At 40.1% G+C, this 23317-nt stretch overlaps 1 protein-coding gene and 1 long non-coding RNA gene across 4 annotated transcripts in view; both read left to right on the top strand.

Moving 5' to 3' along the window:
* DPP6 (dipeptidyl peptidase like 6) overlaps nt 1–23317 on the top strand; it is a 542987-nt gene that overhangs the window by 153071 nt on the left and 366599 nt on the right. The window lies entirely within an intron of this gene.
* Nucleotides 12747–14200, top strand: LOC113949621. The gene is made up of 3 exons (XR_003528483.1): nt 12747–12886; nt 13045–13130; nt 14091–14200. It is a non-coding gene; the product is annotated as an uncharacterized LOC113949621 (long non-coding RNA).

Raw genomic sequence — 23317 nt, 5'->3', positions numbered from 1 at the left:
GGCTTTTGATAAATGGAAGGGTTGTCTGGGTTAAAAGTCATGTATTTGGGAGATGGGAAAGGCCACTGAGGAAAAAAAGGAAGCAAATATGGAAAGGAAGACGAGTAGAGGGGAGTAATTTGTGGTTCCTGTCTCTAAGGTTTCTTTTTGCCTTGTGTGTGATGTCTGGACTGTTCTGGCTACTTTAGTGTGTTAAAACCTTTCTGAGACAGCTTCTTTGCCCAAAAGGAGATACAACCATGATGAACTGATTAAGTGAATTTTCAATGACTGTCCTCAGTTTAATTTGCCCCTGGGGAAAAGAATTGAGCCACACTCTGAAAGCAAGAGAAAAAACAAGAGGATGAAAAACAGACAAGGCACAAGGAAGGGAAAGAAGAAAGAGGAAAGCTGTGGTGCACAGAACTGGATACCGACTTTGACACTGGAAGACAAGGAATTTTGTTTCTAAAATATTTTTTGCTATAGGGCAAAATATGTCTTTTGGCTGAGACATAATATTCCATATTTTCCTTTTCCTCCTACTTAGCCTAACGCAGGAGCTGGTTCTGGGCAGGAGGGCAGATTCTTCATAATCTGGAAGAACAGATTTTTTTGTGTAATTTTTTTCTGAAATGTCTCTTCCAGCCTTCATCCCACCTCTTGTGAAGTGTTCTGATGTCTTCAGAGGGAAGAGATTGGAAGCCATTTCTCCCATACTTTGGTTCTGTGATAACTTTTACTGATATTTTTTTCTCTCTTTAGAAAGCACCAAGTATTTAATATCTTTATAAAATACCTAACAGAAAAGCTATATAGTTCTCATCTTCTCCTCTTCTGTAACATCTTTAAGAAGATATTCTATAAATACTTAAGTAGTGACCAGCTGCAGTCTTAGAAAAATAATGTTATTATCCTTATGAAATGTTTGAATTGTGGATAACAGATTCAAGGTACATTTTTCCACTTACAAAATATTGTCCCTTTCCATTTCTGTTTACAGCAGAATATATCTTTTCTTTGGTGTATCTTCAGCCCAGACTAACTGTGTTTGTATTAGAGGGTTATATGGAATGCGTGTGTTTCATGCACGTGTTTGGAGTAGTCTCAAGGAGAATCACAGAATCACAGAATGGTTTGGGTTGGAAGAGACCTTAAAGATCATCTTTCCCATGGGCAGGGACACCTTCACTGTCTGTGAGCATTTGAACTCGGGGTGGGGAGCTTAAAATTCTCTTCCTATGAATGTTCAGGGAAGGTAACAGCACATTCACAGGATGTAAATGCAGAGCATGAATAAACATGGCCAAAAGAGTTGCTTGTGGTGTTGTTCCTTTGTTTTGTTTTTATAATTCAGTCAATAGAAAATTATATGCTTTTCAGTAAGTTGTTCTTCATTAGGCTTTGGACAAACCTGATATTAGAGGAGAGGGAAAAGAGAGGAAATCCACTGTCTTCTCTATATTGGGTCATGAGGGAATATTTCCTTTCTCTCACAGACACAAGGGTGATGATAACAACTGCACATATCTGTGGGGGCTCTCTCCTCTTTGGATGAGTTAGAAAGAAGCACCTCATGGCACTGGACAGAGAAGGTGAAGGTGAAGAACAAGGTTAAAGCCTGTTTAATCCCACTTTGTAGATCTGCATGTGAAATCCCTCAAATTATAACCATATTCCTTCACTGTTTCTTCCTGTCTGTGCTAAGCTGAAGCTCTTCTGGGAATGGGCTTTTGGCAGATAGCACATCACTATTGGGCTGGAAAGATACGTGAGAATGCCATAGTCAGCTTTTTAACTGTGCAATTTAGTATAAAATGTAGGGAGCAGCAGTGCGAATCAGAGGATTGAATTTGCTCTAGAAGTTCCACAAAAGGCTCCTCTTTTTCTAAGGACAGATTGTGCCAGTCCAACCTGAAAAACTGTAATTTAATTTGAAAGCACCGTTCTGCATTCCTTTCACCTGATCTCGATTGGTGACAAGCCATAAAATTTCTCTGTGGTCCACTGGAGTTTAATAGATGAGAATTTCCTAACTTCATGAAATGATTAAAAGCACTCCAAATGTGTACTATTAACAAGGTTTCTTTGAGACAACTCAATCAGCAGGCTTCAGGGGCCTTTGTGAAGGGTTTGGTGAGCATTGCTTGAATGGCAGCTCACTGGGATAGGTAATAACTCAGGGAAAGACTGCAAGGCTTTATGCTTAAAGTAACTTAAAGAACAAATGATAGTGCATTTGTCTGACAGTGTTTTTTCCTGTTTGCCACAATGCCATGATAAATTGTACAAGGATCAATGTCTCTAGCAGGGATAAGTGATATCTGTATGGCTGATTTTGGCAGCTGCCCACTCCTGTGTTTTTCTTTAAACCAGTACCTTGGACAGCACTGGAAAGCAGAAAGAAGTAGATTGGTTTTATGTGTACTGCCTGTATCTCATCTAGAAAACTCATCTTCCTCCAGCATGTTGGATCATAAACCAAAAACTGAATCCACTTTCATCAAATGTTTGTAAGTAATGAACTATTCAGGACTGTTCTGTACTGTTCAAGGCATTTCTACAAACAGAGAAGGATGATTTATTGACTCATTCCAAAATACATACTGGGCATTAGGGACTGCCCTTCCTCTCTCCCTCTCCCCCCTTTCATACGGGTTGGCTGTGACTTGCCAAGCAAACAAGAAAATGTGACTATTTTGTTTTTCTATTCCATTTGTTTTCATGAATGCCAAGCAGAGACTTGTTAAGGGGTGAATGGGCAGTCAGATATTTGCAAACTGAGCCTTTTAACATCAGTTAAGGTGCCCCAAATTTCTAAGGTCAGATGAAGAAATCTGATGGCTGCTTTTAGTCAAATGGGTTATTTGAGAGATTGTTGACACTGCTAAGCTTTCTGATGAAAACTTAGAATATATGTAACAGTGCTTATTTCTCTTTTCTTCCTCTGGGGTTCAGAGCACTCCAGCACGGTACAGCACCAAAATCTGTTCTTTACATCACAGTGATGTAATCTTTAGACTTTCCAAATGTAAATTCGTGTGCTGACTAAAAGGCAAAGAGGCTTTTCATACTTAATGGGTCTTATCTCTTATCAAAGCAGGAGATTAGAATTTTCCATGATTTTGCTCTCCCTTTTGCTGATAATGGTGGAAATGGAGAATCTATCCATTCTCAGGATATCTATCTAGCAGAAAGTTTCATTGTCAGACCCAGGCATTTCCAGCATTTTTTTTTTGTTAACTTCAATAATCATTGCTTCTCATTTATTCAGGTCAATGGGCCCTTCTCTAGGGACTGTAAAGTTTTTTAAGATGAAAAATATTGTTGGAATAAGAATTGATGGCTGTAATCTGGTCATAAATTGTTTTAGGCAGGAAATAATAAGAGTTTTAAGATCTTGAGCATTGAAGTATTGAAATAGTCTTCCAGAAAGGGCAAAGATAAAAGTTATATCTAGCTTTAAGATAGATCTCAGATACCCTACTTTTATGGGATTATATATCTGCCCTTGAAAGCAAAGAAAACACAGGGTCCACTTTTACAACTAAATCGACTGAAATTTTGTGTGAACTCATGAAGAGGTCTCTGCCTCCAGCTAGGTAACAGGAACCTCAGTTTTAACAGTTTTATGCAGGCTAAATATCTTTTCAAAGAATCTCCTGAAGAGGTAAACATTATTGCACTCAGTGTTTGTAAAAAAAACCCCAAAAGTACTCATAGTCAAACAGGTTATACAGGGCTGAATCCAGTCTTTGCTCATATTTTTAAGATAGTTCTGTCAGGTTTATTCAGGAGTCCCTTGATTTTGCTGCATTTTAAACAAACTGTGTCAGATGTATATGACATTTCTCTGAGCATTTCTAGCTACCGCCCTGTAAGCGAAACACTTTTCCATTTCAAGAGGCATGATTTTAAGAGGTCTGTCACTAGGAGAGCAGCAGCATCTATAGACATTTATGTTGCAAATGGTCTGTGTGGGGAAATCCAATTCAGAGCAGTCTTTTTCCCTTATTGTTGTAGAATTGTATGTGGTTTTTTGTTTCTTTTTTTTTTTTTCCAAAGTGCTTTAGTGTTTTCTACACCGAGTCCCAGAGTCTTTTACAGACAGTACCTTTGCCTATCTCCATAACAAAGACAGATTGCAGAAGGAAAGCCTATGGATGAGAAGCTCTTGGAAGAATATCAGACAATTTGTTTTCTGTTATAGGACCACTAAAGTGTATGAAAAATTACATGAGTTGCAGATTTTGGTATCTAAAGAGAATTTAATATCTCAATACATTCAAATAATTGAGAATACTGGCTGAGTTTTAACAGCCTTACTAGATATTTTTCTTTTTTAATACAAATGATCCTTAGGCCACAAGAGCAGTGCTGTTCATATGATAGAACTACCCAGCCGTAACCACCCAAGTTCATCAAATCCTCTCTGTGACTCAGAAACAGGCAGAGCAAGAGTTCATTTCATCTAGGAACACACCTGGTGCCCTTCAATGACTCACTACACTGTGGGGATTCATTGTGGGTTTAACATGATTTGAAAGGGTTGAATAATAAAACACAAATTGTTTTAGAAACTCTACCTGGAGGAGCAAAACTGCCCATTGCTACGTGGCATTTGTCTAGTGAGAAGTCTGGGTTTGGTTCTCAGCCTTTTTCCAAACCCTATCTCTCATCATGAGGTCTTGGCTGCTGCTGCAGACCCAGGAGGCATCTCCTCTCTCTTGTCTTTTCTGAACACAGGAGACATAGGTGAGTGTAAAAATTACCCAAGAAGGGTTACCACAGGCAATACCAGGCAATTCCTGTTAGCTTCTGCCCCTCAGTACCCCTAATGCTGATTTTTCAAGCTCCCGGTGACTCAAGATGTTGACAGTGTAGGAGTGGCAGTGCCTGGATTGTGAGCAACTGTGTCCTTTACTGTGTCTGGCCCTGAGCACTTTTGAGAATTTGACCTATGGCACAGACTTGTTTCATGCAGATACTTCTTCAAATCAAGCAATGAGAGGCATATGTGTGAAGGTGTTCAATGTAGCAAGACTGCTCTAAGGCAGCAAATTTTTTATCAATTATTCCAACACTGGCAGAAGAGAAGGGCCCTCTCCCTTTTTGGGCAGTGCAGGAGGGGAAAAACAGACATGGTGCTTTCTGAAATGGGTGCTGAGGCAGAGTGGTGATGGTGGTGCTATATCAGTGCAGTCAGAGGCAGAGGATGAAGATGACAGCTTCTCACAAGTGTAAAGAAGTGGTTTGGGTGTTCAAAAGAACCAAAAGTAATCTCCAGGTATTTCATCCCAGCAGCAGAGGGAAAGCATGCTGCATGTGAGTAGTAAGTCACACAACATCATGGCTGGGGCATGTGACTGGGAGTTAGAAAGCTGGCATCTGTTCTTGTATGGCATTTAATTTTTCAGAGACATTTAAATCCCTGTGTTGTATTGGGTAGATTTTTCCAGAAGATTTTGGTTATGCAATAAAAGCCATCTGATATTGTTTCTCCAGTGCTGTTAAGATGAAGTGTTCTTATTATATCCCATAATCTTACTTGAGCTTTCTATTCTTGATGGTTTTTCTAAGCCCTGGGCCAAAGGCATTGTGATAGAAATTATTCACCCAACAAAATGTCCAAACTGTGAAGCACTAAAACTCTTTTCCTTTTTTTTTTTTCTACTTCTCAAGGCAGCAAAGATCAAGCAGTACAGCTTATACTGCTTGAAAGTGCTAATATGTGTTGAAGACTCAGGATTTTTATGGTTATTTGAGCTGGATTTTCACATGCCACGAAACACACAGTCAATCTAAATCAGTGCCTCCCCAGGGCCATGTCTGCCCAAGGGATGCACGTCCCCCATTCCAAAGCTCATGCAGGGCTCAGTGTGATGCTCTTGTGGAAGAGCTGTGGGTACCACAAACACTGTGTTGCACCGGTGCAGTGCCAGTTTTCAGCTGCTGCTTGTTCATATTAGTCAGAACTAATTTATCTACTGATTACTCACACTGCTGTAAACCTTCAGTTGCTGATAGAGGTTGTTCAGGCCTCTTTAAATACCTCTATGTGGTATTACAATATACAATATTACAATATACAATACCCATCACTATGTCGGGTACTCAAAACATACCAACAGTGCTGGACTTAAACTTGCCAGTGAATCCCTCATTACTCAGATTTCCTTGTGTGCCTTTTGTTAGTCTTTAATTAAATGATTGCATGTCACTGTGGTTGTGTTTGTTGTTTTGCACAGGACCCCTCTTCCCATGCTCACAGTGGTTTAATGAAAAGCTCTCCAACATTTCATTTTCCACTCATTGTTTAATGTATGGCCTTAGGCCTTAGTCTGCACTCTCTTCGGATCCTGTTTAATTTTCTCTTGGGCTCTTCTCTAGCATTTGCTGCCACAGTATTTGAATGCATCTCAAAAACTCGTGAATTTGTTTTCATGGGACAGCTGCTGAGCATGAGGAGGGGTTTATTCCCCCAAGCTGAGGAACATTTCTTAATGTATCCTGAATACCTTGATGCAGAGGCAATTTTTATGAGAGTTTAAAACACAGATCTGTGACCTCAGTGACAGTGCTGACCCTCAGCATTTCTCAAACAGTATCAGAAGTCCCAGAGGTGAACATTTGTGAAGAAAGTAACACTGTAGTGCTCACTTAGCAAAATTCAGCTAAAATGTTTTGCCCAGCATCACAGAATCTGGTTGTATGAGAGACAGGGAAATCATCTGTGTCTTCAGCATGTCTTGCTTAGTCATGGAACTGTCCTTCCTCCATTTTTCCAGCTCAGTGCTTCATTTGCTGCATGCTGCTGTTTTCCAGTCATTCATGTCACCATGGGCCCTACTAATTCCCTCATGAGGCCTTTGCACTAGAAATCCCTGTGTGCTCAAGGACAGGGCTAAATTAAGGTTAGTTCTATATAGACCCCATATTATTCTGTACTTAGTGTTAAAGCAAGACTTGCAAGGAGATGTAATATCTTTTATTAGGGTAACTGGTCTTGTGGGTAGACAAACTTTCAAGTGCATGAGCGCTTCAGGTTCCTCTTACATCAGATGACTTCCTCCTACAACCACATCTCTTTTATGTCCTCAGATCACTGGGTCTACAGAAGCAGCCCCGTCTTAGAAAAGCGAGCAGGAAAACAAGAGGTGGCATAACATGGCAGCAAATGGAGTCCCCAGTCATTCATCAGTAGATTAAATGTAGGAGAGTGTGACTGTTAACAGAGTAACCGAGAATAATGTTGTTCTCATAATCTCTAAGAATCAGATATTGTGGGGAAATAGGGCCATCTCTGCAGTGTCACAGCTGTCAAGACACTGGAAATATGTAAAGATTTGGGAATGCTGAATTCTTTTCCTATAGCAAAGGGCATATTTTGGTAATTTCTACCTGACTCATTAGAAAATCACATCAACAGCTCTGACACATTTCCACTATCTGTTCCCCTTTTGTATGCATCTGACTATCTTTTGTAACATGCATTAACAACAAATTATTTTGGTAGAACTTACCTTTCTGTTGGTATTCATACAGTTCCTGACACACAAGGGATGTGATTTGTGCTGGAGTAATTAGGGAAACTTAACTGAGCTGTTTTATAAATGAACTGATTTTTTTCTAAACTCTCCAATTTCAGTTTACATGAAACTGGCAAGGTTGTCTTGACTTAAGGGACAGTTCTGACAATGGCAATTTAATTTAGGGTAAATTAAAACAGAAGAAGGAAGTTGTAGCAATCTGTCCAGATGGATGAAATCACCTTTCAGAAAGTCTCCTAATCACTAAGACATAGGATTTTATAGGGCTGCTTTGTGGAAGTCTTACCACCTTGCAAAAATAATAAAACAGTCGTAGGCGCAAAGTTTAAACCCAGGTGTTTGATTTCTCAAGAGAGTGTTTTACACTCCACAATAGAGAATTCTCTGGCCTATGTAATCATTTAAGTATTCCATGCAAATCAGCTCACATGGAAAAGAGTGACAGTATCCTCTCCAAGCATATTTACAAAATCTTTAGTCTGAGATACACAAGGATGAATTTCCAGGAGGTCCAGCAGTGGACCAAAACCAACTAAGCTGAAAGAAAAAAACAAAACCAAAGTGCAATTATTTTTTCATGTTCTATCTTGTTCTCATGCATGTTCTTCTGAAATGTTGTATTATTCTAGTTGTTACTTCGCCTAGTTTATCTCTACTGAAGCTATTCAAGAGCCGTTTATCTTTTTGTATCTTCAGTGTTTTTGTTCCTGAGAAAGCATAGTTGAAACCTGTCTCTTGTTCATCTTCCTGCTCTGTGGGATGCCACATCTGAGTTAACTTTAGGCAGAACTTCAGACCTGATGTAACATACTTAGAGGATTTTCCTATTTTTAAAAAGACAGAGCATCCTTAGGGTTTTATAACATTTCCTGGATGAGTCAATAGGAAGAAATGTTCATCATTGCTTAATGGAAAACAGGAGTCCTCCTGCTAAGAGAGAAATGCAACACCACAGGATTTTTTATTTTATTGCTTTATATTGCAGAAGATCTGCTTCCAAATTCTCTGAGGCTGGAGAAACTTCAGGTGCCTGGAAAATAGAAATATTCCTTGTCTTGAGTGGTTCAAAGGACTAAATTTGAAAAGGAAAATAAAAAGAAACAAATAGAGGTTTATGAATGAATGCAGAAGAAATTATTTGTGTGTGTACTCTGAGGACATAAATATCTTTTGTGAGAGAGGTTTGCACAGAATTTGCCACAAAGAGGAAAACAAGCTTAAAGTGTAGTCTATTTGCAAGAAAGCTTAGTAAGGGTGATATTTTTGGGACTGTTAAGAATTCTTTCTGTAAGGAAAGTTCAGTTTCAGTTTGTAGCCCAAAAGTATTTAGTAGTTTGCGTTCAGAAGCAATAAAATATGAATTCAAGATCAAAAAATGGTATTTGGTGCTATGTCCTATGCTAAAAGGAGTAGTTCTGAACTATTTGGAGAAATAGAGTAGATCTGTTCAGTGTTTTCCGTAATTATGTTCAGTTCATCTGATCCCCTGGTCACAAGATTCTGCTGCACTAGAACTGTGGTTTTTAGGGGTGAATACTAAATCAGTAAAGAACTTGTAGTCCTGAGAGCACCCGACAATTTTCAATATTCCCAAATCACCCTGAGCTCCTGTGTTGGAAGGAGTTTGCTGCATTGCTGGAAAAGTGCTGGCATATTTAATGCAAGCAAGGACAGCTTACACACCTGATGTATGCAATGTATGCTTTACCAATACATCTGGTAAAGCAGAAATCACAGAGTTTAGGCACATGAGCTGTTAAGTGGCAGCTCTCAGGCAGTAAGTGCCCAGTGAAGGCTAAACTAATCCAAATTACTTCGTGTTTGCCATGGGCTAAGAGTATGCACAAAGAAGGTTATTGCACATCAGCTACCAGGTGATGGTTTTATTACTTGCTGTATCTTGCCTGTTTGCACCTGAGCCCCAAGGAGCAATCTGTCCTTTGGAGACAGTTTGTTTGTGCCTCTTCCAGTGGAGTCTTGATCTGTGAGGAGCGCTATGACAATATAGTGATGGACTGGTAAGTGTGGGTGAGAGCGATCTGCTGTGCTGCTTCCAATCTTAGACTAAACTTGTGATCTTCACTTGAATTTTTAGAGCATAAAGTGTCCTAGCTATCCTAGCTATCTCATTCTGTGCTGCCAAACTATTGATGAAATATTGGTTTAGTATTCCGTACCTAATAATGTGTATTTCTCTTCTTCTCTGAGACTGGTAGGAGCCTCTCATCTCCTCTGCAGATAACCAGCTTGTACTCTCTCTACCCCTTCCCCCGGAAAATGTCTGGGTACCCCTGTGCTGATTAGATCTGCAAGATCTCTCCTTCACCCAAAACTCATAAGGATACTTTCCTGGTGTGTCATGTCAGTCTAGACTGAAGTGCAATAACTTAAGAAATGGTGCACTTAATACAGATGTGTTTGGCTACTCTAGAAGGTTAAATTAATTGCAATCACCTAATCCATTGTGGTCCTTCTGGTAGCTCACAGGTCAGGTGTTGTACATGGAACACATCTGTCATCCATCCATCCATCCAACCATCCATCCATCCATCTCTTTTAGCCTAGTGAAGACCATAGGAAGGTTCTTGCTCAGGAAAAGTTGCACAGCCTTTGCTTATGGAATAAGGGGAGCTGCTGCTGCCAGGGCTGTGTGGCAGATGCTGATGGAGCCAGAGCTCCATCCAGACATTATGCAACAATGCAAGGAGTGTTGGTGCTGGTTGTGGCTTTAATGCATCTTCAAAGCTGCAAAGTTTTACATGAGATTGAATTGTTCTGGAGTTGTCTGACTGACACCTTTCCTTCTGCAGGTCATGAGCTTCCATGACTTATGCCAGCTCTGAGCCAAGGAACTGTTTGAGATAGAGTCTAATCATGTTCTGAGCATGCCCTGGTGACAGAGAATCCATCAAGGTGTTTAAGTCATGTAGTCATTAATGACTTTGCTATGTGCCTCATTTTTCACCTGGCTTTGCCTGAATTTGTCTGGCTTCAGATTTCAAGCACTGATCTCTACTGGGAGACTGAAAACCTTTCTATCATTCCATATATTTGGTAGCGGAAGAAACTTGTGCTTTATTCATGTGGGTTTGTGCTAACATCACTTCCTTTTTTTAACTTCTTTTCCTACATATAGCATTTAATGTCAGAAAAAAAACTTCCTCGATTTGCTCCTGCAAAGGTTTGGAAAAGAATTGCTTCAACTGTGGATGTAGAGCTGCAACTCCTGTAGGTGTAGACATGTCTACTAAAAGGTTATTTTGACTAGGTTCCATTAGGAGTTTAGTCCTGGCAGCACAAATCTCATTGTGGGCTCCTTGTGGCTGCCAGAGACAAGAAGTTCGTGTTTGCATGACCGACCTTGCTGAACTTGCTGCTGGGACTTAACTGCTCCAGGGACCTGAACTTGCTAAAACAAAGCAAGTGTGGGCTGCAGTCTCCTATCACTGGGTATGAAGATATACTGCATTTCTTAATTTATTTCTCCCTGATCCATATCTCTTGTCATGAAATTCAAATTACTTCTTACCACTTAGGAGTCAGCAAATTGCCTGTTTATTGTCTATGGGACTGATCAGAATGGAAATTCTGTGGAATGATATTGCAGAATTTTAAGTAAACAAGCTCACTTTTAATAGTGTTTGTCTGTCATATTTTTAACAGAATACAAAGATTTAGAATGTGCTACTCTTTATTGATAAAACATATTACAAATAATAAGAATAATTAACTTGAACATTAGAGTCTGATTATGGGAAAGAACTGACCTCTGCAGGGCTTTGGCATTTAAATATCTCTGTGGAACTGGCCTAGAATCTTGCACCTTGGCCACATAAACGATGGATTTGTGGCTTCTTCATGCAGACCCCAAATGAAATTCAGAATAAAAGAAAGAAAATGGAGGAAAATAATTTCTCTTACCTGAAATATACTATAGGCATGTGATGAAATAGAACAGCCTATTGAGAGAAACAGCAGAAATAAAAATACAGTAATGGTAGAAAAAGGACCAAGAGAATAGTCTTGGAATATGTGCAGAAAAAATTTTGACAGGAGCCACTACTGATTCAGGGAGGGATATTAATTCCTCCTTCCTGTTGAGGGGGTCATAGGGTAGATGGTAAAGTAACTTGGATAACTTTGGGTGTGGTGAAATTGAAATTCAAAATGCTGGAAGAGCTGATTTGAAGAGATCTGGTGCTTCAACAGATACATTTCTAAGTCATCAGCACTGCAGGTAATGCTGGTTTTCCTGGTGTATTTAGGTCTGATTTTTAAACAGGCACTTCACAGGATGACCCTAATGTTACTCCACCAGGAAAAACGTTTTTTTCAGCTGAAGTTCTTAACACAGCTGAAGTGATGAAGAGAGAGATGAGACCAAGAAGGTTATCTCCTATCCTTCCAGAATGGGCTTTGCTGCGTAATAATACATTCTTGTGTTTGTCCAGTTTGACTTTAAATTATTCAAACTATGGGCATCCCTGAAGTAACCTGTTTCATAACTTGAATCTCAATGAGCCCCTCATTTCACAGAACGAACCCTGCTGAATGCCTCTGGGAGCTGCATGTGCTGATTTGGGATGGGATATGGGCCATGGAATATAAATTGTTCATGGCCAGCCGCAGGGCTTGAGAATGACCCTGTGATCTAAGCTGTGGATCTCAGCTTAAAACAAACCAGCTGGCTGTGTGTGCACTAATCTCTCTCTGTAGATGTTTTGAAGTGCCATCCTGTGAGGGCCATGGTGGGTATTGGTTTCAGTGGAGCCTGGGTTATAGCTTCTGTGTTGAGACACCACTAGTGGGATGACATGTGATCTGTGATTTGGCATTAGTTTGCCATTCCTCTCAACTACCAGTTTCCAGATCAATGTAGAGAGTAGTGAACCCCTTCCTTTTAAGAAACAAAGTCAATGGAAGTCCCCAAAAAAGCACTGGAGTGAACATTGATCAACTGTTGGTAGCAGGTAAGCAGGGCTTGTTTTTCATCTTAAGCTGTGCATGCCTGTTTTGCCATTTGGAACAGTCCTGTACAGCTTTCTTTCCCTCCTGGGAGCGAACATTGTACTTTTCTGCTCCCATGTTGCTGCTCGGAAGGTACACAGGATATGGAGGCACTTGAAAGATTCCCATAATAGTTCCTGTTGCATCACAGGAGCAGGTAGTGTGTCATCTGGCAGGTCATGCATGTGCCATTCTGTGTTATGTGTCATGAACATGTAGACTGAGAGGAGCATTCAGAGCAATGCACAGTCTAACTCCTCTATTGCTGCTGCCTCCCAGGCTCTTCCTGGCACAGCACAGCAGGAGAAAACATGAGCTGAGCAGTGCACTGTCATGGAGAAATGGAACAGGTAAGTATTGAAAAGGAAGACGTGCGTCATTAATACTGTCAATTCCCAGCATCTGTAAACTCAAGCCTCCACAATTTAAGGTTTGATTGAGATAATCAGGAGATTAAATGATTTGAAGTCCCTTAAAGCCTTTTATGCTTTGGCTTCTATAATTTCAGGTGTTAAGGTTCTGAAAGAAAGCTGGAGTCACCAAATAAATTCTGGTACTAAAACATAGAAGAATGCATACTGAATCACACAAAAGGTCAAAATATTTTCTGCTGTCATCTCTTTGACAATTGTCAATAGCAGTTGCCTAGAGAAAGAATATTAGTCCAGTGTATACAGACTGTGTTGCTCCCCCCACCTGTCCCTCCCTGCCGCCTGTGGCCGAGGATGGTTCTGTGCCCAAGGCCATGCCACTGGATTTTTCACACAAACACATAAAATTCTGTCATACACAGAATCCTGGGGCAATGAGCTTCACAGTTTAACTGTCTGCTGTTGGGAAGGGAAAAGAAAGAAAGAAAGAAAGAAAGAGGTCTTTTGTGAGAAGAGGGTAAACTAATAAAAGCATTACTGTTTTCCTACACATCTGAGCCCTGATGTGACCCTTCACTTCTTGTCCTACCCCTGCAGTGAAGCCAACAGTTCTGTGTTTCCGTAAAGGATCTGGCCAGCCCCCATCTCCTTTCTTTCTGATAACTAGTAGGGTAGCCCGTTTTTTTTGGGACACAGTGAGTGGAATAGTTTCCCTCATGTCCTAATTCAGTATATCAAGGAACAGGGCTCCCCTCTGCAGTCTAAATTACTACCTAGAAAACAGAAACTGGGACAGAGGATGACCTTGTGTCTGGCCAGAGCAATCCAGGGGTGCAATGCCAAAAATTTGCCAAGCTACTCTAAGTGGGAAATGTATTATAATTTACCAGTGAGATGAAAACCTCATTCAGTTTCCCAAAATGGGGGTGACTAGTGAAGATCTGGATATTCTGGAGGTTTCTGGATTGCATTAGCAGTGTGTAGGAAATACATGGCATGAGGAGGAGACATGGGGAGGGTAGATGAAATTACCATGAAGTTAATGTACTGCTTCCCAGGAAGGTGTGTGGGAGCCCAGCTTTGCTGTGTTTTTACCCTCTTACTGTGAGTTTGTGCTGGAGTGGAGAGAGAAGGCACCAGTCTCTCCTAAGCAGTGTGACTCAGACTTGACTTTGATTTTCAGTGTTCAGGTGAGAATTGTGTAAAATTCATGACTTTCAAGCTTCTATAGAATTTCTCCAAATTTCCAGGAAAATAGGTGAAGATAAAAGAGAGGGAAGACAAACTGAGAAAGTGAGTAAGGGACAGTGCACAAAAAAAGGAGGAAAGAATAGATGTGTGTCGTTGCTTTTCATCCAAGTGGCTTTGCCACCAGGCTGGCACACTCCTGCATTGTAATGCACTTTTCAAGCTATGGGGTGGTTTGAAGCCACATCTGGTATCAGAGGCTGGAGTGAAAGTATAAAGCTGCCTACCTTCTGCCCTGAGATTCACTCCTTGCCTTGGCTGTAAGCCACTAAACCACAATTAAAATAGCACGAACAGGATGTGTCACTGAAATGAAGATCACAGTGTTCCCTCAAACCCTCTGGTTGTGCCCTCTGGAGGCCCTGCAACAGAAGGTAAGCCCTGTGTAAGGCTTGCATCCCTTGGGCACTGGCATACAGGTAAAAGGCTTTACAAGCACAGCCAGAAATTTATGGCAAGAGCAGATGAGGAGAACAAAAACAAGAATATAAAGCAAGTGACAGAACTGGAGACAAGACAATAACAAGTAAATTGCCTCTTCGTTTTTCTCCCTCATTTTCCAGCACTTTGGTACTAAGAACAGGCTCAGCATTGTCAGCAATAAAGCAATGTTCTCTGTGTCTCCAAGCCATTCAGCATGTCTTCAGTAAATCAGCAATTTGATGATCATTGCAACAGCAGAAACCTTCTTTGCATTGGCACTGCCATGTGGATTACATGAGCTGATGGAGCTGTGCTGTGTGGACTCACACTGCAAATTCAGGGCCGAAGCCACTGTCTGCATTGTCTGTTTTAGCTGTTTTTCTCTACAATTTCAGTCCTGATTGTTAGGACACTGGTGCCACACGTAAAAGATTTTAGAGGATCCTTGGTTTTTTGAGTTACCTCCTGATGTTTCATCATCCTCAGGGCATCTGAGAGTGGCACAGCCCATCTCCCTGGCTAGTAAGACAGCTTATCCTCCTGCTATGGAATCTTTCTGTAGAAATCTGTGTTTTCTAAGCTTGCAGTGATGGCAGGGTGCTCTGGCTTCTCCCACTGCTCCAAGTGCTGGTTGTGCCCCACATTTTCTGGTTTTATGGCACCTATTAACTGATGACACCTCTTCAGCTCCATAGTAGATCTGAGCCTCTTAAGTGTCACATTGACTTATTTTGAGTCTGTGCCCACATCAACCTTAAGCTTGCATCAGTCATGCCCTCACCCCAGAGACACACTTGACCCTCATATGCCCTACTGCAGCTGCCTCCCTGGCTTGGAGACAAGAGCTCCAGTCACTCTTCATGGGGCTCTTGGCTCAGCAGAAGAGCAGAAGACCATGTTCTCACTAGATACTGTCTTAAGCATGTACTTAAACCTGAGCACATGTAAGCCCTTTGCTGAATCAAGGTAAGTGAGAGCAAACTCCTGTTCCATGAATAGCAATGAAAGCCAGAAAAGATTTTTAAGGGCACCATCAGCTTGAAAATCCCACTCTGCCTGAAAATTGTGTCTGTTCTAATTAGCGGTAGCACTGTGATTGAGAGAAAGTAGCAAGGCATAAAATGTCTCTCCTTCTAGGTTGATAATTGTTCTCTTGATTGTGCTTTGAGCTCTGTTTTTCTTACTACTTTATTTGTTTTTTCATGCCTGCTTTGCCCTCGCCTCATGCATTAGCAGGAATCATAGAATCAAAGAGTTGTTAAGGTTGGAAAAGACCTCCAAGATCATCAGGTCTGACTATTAATCCAGCATTACCATGTTCACCACTAAACCATGTCCCCAAGTGCCATATCCACGTGATTTTTTTTTTTTTAACCCTTCTAGGAATGGTGATTCCACCACTTCTCTAGGCAGCCTGTTCCAGTGCTTGAACACCCTTTCAGTGAAGAAATTTTTCCTGGTATACAATCTAAGCCTCCCCTGGTGCAACTTCAGGCTGTTTGCTGGCCTTGTTCTTGCATGTGGCACACTCCTTGCCTTTGGCTGTGCAGGAGGGCACATGTCCAGAGCAGCTCCAAGAGGACTCACACTGCTCTTGCAGAGTTGGGTCTCTGCAGGTGTCCTGCTTTCCCAGTTAATCCTCTGAGGGAAGGAGAGCAGCCTTTCTGACTTGCGTGATAGGCCTGGGGAGCAAGCAGGCAGCCTCCATTGCTGAGCAATAGTACCTTTCTCTCCCTAGCCCATCCACTGGATGAGGGTTAAGGGTTTTTTTCATTTTTTGGGTCTCTTGTGGCAAAGATGGGGAACTGAAAAGAATGGAATTAACTGACAGCTCTGGTGCTGGAAGCAGAGGGTGAGTTCTGGGGCAGGGTAAAACTTGTCTTTCATCTTTTTGCCAGGGCTATTTCTTGCTTCCCTGGTGTGTGTCATCATGTGACCCCACAGACATTTGTGTAATGAGAGCAATAGAAATGTTCTCAGTTAAGTGTTTTTTCCCCCAACTGTTTCCAGTCTTTCAGCTATTGTCCAGTCTCAGCTGACTGCTCTGTGGGTCACCTGAAGCATGCATTCAAGATTTGTCTGTAATTTGGCACCCAACTCCTCTTCCACGGTGCAACTCCCAGCCTGGGATGGGCAGGTTGGGTTGTGGAGCCACTAGGCAGCATTTCTACCTGCCTTTCTACCTGCCCCTCCAGATGTGTGTCAGCATGACAAGCATTGGGCTGGCCTTGATGCTACCTAACAATCTTCAGGGGAAAAAAAAAAACAACTATTGAAAATTCTGGTAACTTCTCAGTTTTGAAAGAGAAACACACTGCGTGCACCTGGAAGCTCTCGGCAGAGTTGCTAGTGCATCCATAAACTCTGGCAGCTGCTCTAAAAATCCAGTGTCCTGCTGATCTCTGCCCCTCAAGTGCTATTTTGTTTTTGGTGACTGCTTGGATTTTGGTTTATATCAATCATAAAGGTGCTATAACCACATAAATCACAGCAGAGTGGGAGAGGAGCATACACTGTTTATACGGTTCAGACAGGAGCAGAGTTGTGTGCTGACATGATACCTGTTTGGGAAAGTAATTAATCAAATGGCTTTAAACATAGCTGTTGAATAGGAAGTCTGAAAAAAGGCTTTTGCCGAAGATCATGTACATATCTGGATTTCACAACTTTCCCGTTGTCTGTGGAAGGCTTTGATTTCTGACTGTACAAAAGTGATAATTTTAAGACCCAGATTATGGCAATCATTTATGGTGTCCATGTTTATTTTTTTTACCAGCATTGCCTGATGTCATGGTGATTTCAAAGTTGCAATGCCCCCTGTGTAAAATGTGTATCTCAGCTCTGCAGGTGTGGGCCAGAGATGGGCTCAAGGATGTTCTTCAGCCTGACTGGCTGAGACATCTGCTCTTGCAGTGGTAGAAGGATGAGGCTGAACAATAATTCTGTAGCACTGTGTGATCAGTCTGGAAAGAGTGGTTGTTTTCAGAGAAGAGAAAAAGGGTGAACACAGTAAGAGTTTTTTATGTACCTAATGCACAGCGTAGGTAGCATGAAGATTTCTATGGAACAGAAGAAAAAAAAATCAGCATTTTTATTAATACCTTAAGAGGAAATAAATAAAATCCAAAGCATGTCACTGAATGGATTTTTACTTGTATTTTTCATTGCAATCTTTGTGCAAATAGGCAAACCCCTGAATGCTTATATATGCATGGCACTAATGGCATTTAGTCACCAGAGGGCAGGGTTTGCTGAGCAGAAATTCTTTCTGCTAAGAGAAATAAGGCTCAGAAAACAGCTTCAGAGCCCCATTGTCAATGCTTTAATACTCTACACTACAACACTCTGTTATACTCCCTCCCTGCTCCCCTGATTTAATTAATCTGTTCTCAATTTCAGGTTTCTTATTTAAATCTGCTTGGATAAAATTTACAATTCTTTTTGGGTTTCCACCTACAACATATCACTAACTTTGGTTCAGTTAAGCTACTTGGGATATATTTATGAGCTTTGTAGGTTCAGGACTATATAACTTTGAAAATTATTGTGGGTCATATTCTGTCTTTTGGGAAATGTTAAAAAAGTGACAGAATTCAATGAAGTAAAATTACAATATAGAAAGAGTCAAGGAGAATTTTTTTTCTGAGCTGAGGTCAGGAAAAAGGCAAAAACTCTTGCAGGAAGGAGTTTCAATTACAGTGAACAAGAATAAATTCTGGAGTTTCTTGTCCTAGTATAGTAATATGCTCCAGACAAAAAGGTTGGGGAGAATATTAAGTATGTTGGCAGTCTTTTACCTGAATCAGAAGTAAATGTATTTGAAGCTTTAAACCTTTCAAATTGAGTGTGCAAATTATTGATCTATTTATGTTATCTGATGTTGATATGTAATACATGTAAGCAGCCTGCTAGTAGGAGAGTTTGTGGAACTACATAAAAGCTCCAGTGTTTTCTTTCCTTTGTTAAAAATTATATTAAATGTCACAGTGCAAGGACTCATAGGCAGTGAATAAGAAAGCCAGTTCTTCTTAAAAATCCCATAAGGAAAAGCTGATTATATGTAGGGAGAGTTAAATCTAAACCTGTTAACTTTAAAAATTTCCCTTTAGTGAAAGTTTTCCTTCTCATACGTGGCTGAATTTTAGTGAGGTTTACATGTAATAGGACATATGAAATGTGTGCAAGGTTCCTTAGAAGAAAATGTTACTGGGAAAAATAAGGAGTCACAGCAACAACCATGAAACTGTTGTTTGTCTGTCTCTGAAATACTTGAGATAGTTTAATTTTGTTTTAGCCTAATTCAGCTTTCATTAAACTCTGTAGTGTCTGTTGTTGCTCAGTGTGTATTCTTGGATGAATTTTGTAATTTGTCAAGGCAGTTAAAGTCTGTATTAATCTGAGGAAGTGCTTCAAACGTGCCTAATACAGGGGGTATGAGAGAATTAGCTACTGCAGCTCTTTTAGTTTTTTGTCTTTTTCTGATGAGAGCTGCTCCTCTGAGATGCCACTGATCTGCCTCAAATAAGTAGTAAGAAATGTGGGAATAGCCAGATCCTTGGAGGCGAATGAATATTTTGGAATAGTCACATCCTCAGGGGGGAATGAATATTTGGTCTAAGAGATCCTAATCCTTTTGAGGAGACCCTTTCAAGCACTAACAGCTGTTCTGATATTGGGACCTGTAACCAACAACATTCTCTCACTTAACCTAATAATATAGAAGGGTTTGAGTAGGAAAGGGTTAATTGACTCATAATAATTAATTACTTCATTTGCTTCTTTAAAAAAAAGCCAAAAACTAAAAGAGGGACAGTGTGATGTCTAAGCAAAGAAGTGGTAAGTTGTAACACATGGTGACAATGGGGAGTGTCCCACCCTCTGCCCTGATGTGGTTTGTTGCTTTAGTGCTTGAGATGATCATTGGTGCATTTCATCTGTCAGATAGGGAGGGCTCCAATTTTCAAAAAAGAAGTTGGCTCCAGTTTTCCAAATAGTCACCACCTGTTTTATAGGTGGTGAATTGAGGGAAGAAGAGACCAAGAGCATTGCCTGGGCTGGCCAGGGAGGATTGTGGTACTGGAAGGAATTAACTCCAAATTCCAGGCTAACACTTCCGACCATGGTCCATCTTCCCTTCCTGCAGTTTTTACCATTTCTTATAGATAAAGGAAGTTTTAAATTTTTTTTTCCATATCTGACTCTTACACAGGCCTGCTCTTGGCTTTGCTGTTCATACCTACAATCTTTCACAGGAATATAAGCAGGTAAAAGACAAGCTAAAAAAATATTATTTTTAAAATCAAACTTTGCTGGAAAGTTGATTTCAGAAGTTGTGGATTTGTTAGACATGTTCAGATTAATGTGCACTGCAGTGCAGTGAATATTAAAGGAACTGTCAAGAAGGAAAGTCTGTGTATGGGATAAATTAAGACTCTCTGGGGATTAAAAAGATGTAGGATTTTTATTAAGTAGCTAGCCTACTATTGAAAAATAATGAGTAGTTTCCATAGCAACCTCACTTTCACACGGAGCAGACATACCGTAGCAACATAAAAAAGAACAGTATCAAAGAAGGAATAAAACTGAGCTGTGCTATTTGGATTTTTAAAAATATTCTTCAGTCCCAAACTCTCTGTTTACAATGCAAAGATCATTAAATCAGAGGATTTTTTTTTCCAGAGATTATAATTGTTATAACTTTCATCCAAATACTTGGTAAAAGGAAGCAAAGTGATAAACATTGCTGAAAAGAGAACCAGAAAAGATTATGGTTCTTTCCTGTCTGTAGCTTGAACAGAGCCAAGAGTATTTCAAGTTCTCAGCACCTTGTCGTGGCCTTGTATCCCTGGTTGAGTTTGGTATGACTGGGAGGATACCACTGTTATTTCCTGAATTCACATCAACGTGTGTGTGACAATGTGTGATACTCTCATGTTGCTCATCATCTGACCTGTACAGAATATTTGTGAGAGAAGCTGGGGGAAGTCAAACTTTTCTGACTTTAAGTTCCCAAAATTAAGGTTGGGTTCCTCTGAAGGTTGACTAAGGGTTGAGATTTCTTCAAGCAAGGCTGGATTCCTTAATAGTTTCACAGAGAAATCAAGTAGAAATGACATAATCTCAAAAGAGAAAGGCCAACCAACAGCTGACAACTTTGTCAGAGGTTTGCTGTGATTTTTTGCGTGTCAGTTTGAGTCCAATGACTGCTGAAGGCCATGAACTTCAGGGAACTGAAGCTCAGGAAAGTTTCAGACACTCTAACAAGAGGATCTCTCACTGTGTATTCTACTCACTGCGTATTCAGTCCTCTAAGTGACCTGACCACTCAGTCAAGAAAAAAATTATTACTCTTTTTCATTTCTATCCTATCTTTTTTTGAGAAAAAGTGCAAGGAGGTTTTTAAATGCAAATAAGGGAGGAATTATAAATATAAAAATACTAAGTCAGGACGCAAGTAAAGAAAAAATCATTAGTAGTAATCATTATAATAAATTAGAAGATTGAGTTTCTCGGCCTTTAGTCAGAAGATATAAAGGTGATGACATCCCAAAGATATCAGGGTTTTCAACATGTGCAGCCTGGTTTGGCTATCATCTGGTCAATGACTATATCACAGTATAATTGTATATGGAGAATCAAGAGCAAATGGACTTCTCAGTCCTGCACAACCTGGTTCTTGATCCACCATCTCAAACCTTGTGTAAGTCACCCATAAGAATACATGAAGTGATGGCAGAACAAGTTTTCTGATTATATTATACTGACTTTTATGTCAATGCTAAAGACAATGGAATGGGCACATGACAGCTGGGGTCTGTCGGTAAGCTGAAAGGACACAAAACCCATTTATTTCAGGAAAGTCACACATGACAACAAAAAAATATGGGTCATATTTTTAGGGTGAGGGAAGTAATGTCTGTGGAAAAACAATCTTGGTGTCATTGAGGGATATCAAGCAAAGGACAAGCTCCCCTTAGATTAGTGTGTCCAAAAATGTTCACATGTATTTGACCTTTCAGTAAGAAGAAGGAAATTACAGTAGATTTTGACTGACCCTGAAGGGATTGTTAATTAAAAATTACCTGAGTGACAAGTCATATTTCAAAAAGAGTGCTGAGAACAAGGAAGAGGATCCAGAGGTGTTCTGATGTTGCATAAGAGAAGGAAAAATATGCCTCGCTGAGCTGAGTGAGTTTGAAATGTTTGTTTGTTGAAGTGAAAGTTCAGGGCTTTGTTGTGTCTTTGATCTGCTTGAAAAAGAGGGAAATCGAGCAGAGCAAAGAAAACTGAAGGTAGAAAAATGTTTCCAAATGAGGCAAGTAGGCATAGACTGCTGGTCGAAAAACTTACCAGGAGTTGTTTGTAATGAGCTCCAACCTGGGAAATTTTTTAGTCAAGACTGATGAATGGTCTCATGCAAACAGAATTCGTATTCAGACAAGACCTGCAACCATCAGGATTTCTGGATAAATGACTGTAAACATCCTTTATAGTTGATGAATGTATTAATCTCTCTGATTTGGGAAAGCTTTGCCATGTGAACCTGTTACTGCACTACAGGACTTGCTTCAGAACAGCTGCTTCAGGATTGTTGATACACATCTGTCTTGCTCCACCATCAGCTCTGTGAGGCAGCTTGTTCCCCTTTTGCTCCAGGTATCATTCAGTCAGCCCATGCTTGATTCACTCAGCTTACCTTACATTTGCCTCTGACTACCAGGTCATAAAAGTGAAATTGTGCATAGTTACTGCAGAGAAACTGATATCTAGTAATTTCCTGTGCTCAAGTCCTTTAGAAATACCAGCAGGTAATACACCATAAGCTGTGTTCTTTTTCTTTCTGCCCCCAGCTTTCAGAAATAGAAAGGAACTATTAATTGCAAACAAGTGAAAAAGGCCATAAAGGTCATGAGATTTTGCTTTTACAGCAAAAGTTCTTACAGATAGTAAAATGTGGTGAAGTCTGTCCTTTAAAATGTAGAGAGCAGCTTAGATTTTGAAGCATCAAGTGCAGTTCCAGGAGGCTTGTATCCTTAAAATTTAAAATTTACTTATGTGATTTCCTGAACTGTGCTATTTATTAACATGGAAAAGTGCCATTTTCAAGTCAGAATGTTGCAAGTAATTTTCTTGATGATTTATTGATTCTTTCTTCTTCCTTGTACAGAACTGTTCATGGGGTTTTAGTTTCATTAATATTAAAACAAAATTTGACAATAATGAAAAGGTTCTGATTTTAACTCTACAAAGATAAATTTATAGATAAGACCAACAGTCACCTTAAACTTCCATCAATACTATCCAACATTTCTAGTTGTACCACTTAAAGCTAAGGCAGCTTTCTTGCTAAAATACTTCTTGATGCCAAACGCTAATTATTCATGGGAATTTGCTTTTCTGTAGCTCCAGGTTGTTGCAGAAAATGACAGCTTTTGATATTACTAAACAATAATATTATTTCCCCTGTGGCATTTTATTGCATACCACATTTAATGAAATGTAGATTTTTAAGGTCATTTCATTAGCAATGAACCCAATAGGGTTCGGTTTTGGTGTCTGATTGTACTGTAGTAGTTTCAAAAACAAGTTTCTGAGTAATTTTATTTTTCTACAGAGTTCCTTCGAGTTTCTTGAACTTTCAAACTCTGTTTCCTCCACTTACATCAGGGAAAAAAAAATATGATTACTGGGAAGAAAGCTGTGATGTGAAAAGCTGAAAGAGATTCCAACTCATTTTGT

This window comes from Corapipo altera, unplaced genomic scaffold, assembly GCF_003945725.1.
Source record: "Corapipo altera isolate COAL_440 unplaced genomic scaffold, ASM394572v1 47, whole genome shotgun sequence".
In the NCBI taxonomy this organism is placed as follows: domain Eukaryota; kingdom Metazoa; phylum Chordata; class Aves; order Passeriformes; family Pipridae; genus Corapipo; species Corapipo altera.
The sequence above is the reverse complement of the archived record's forward strand: the minus strand, read 5'-3'. Positions and strand labels throughout refer to the sequence as shown.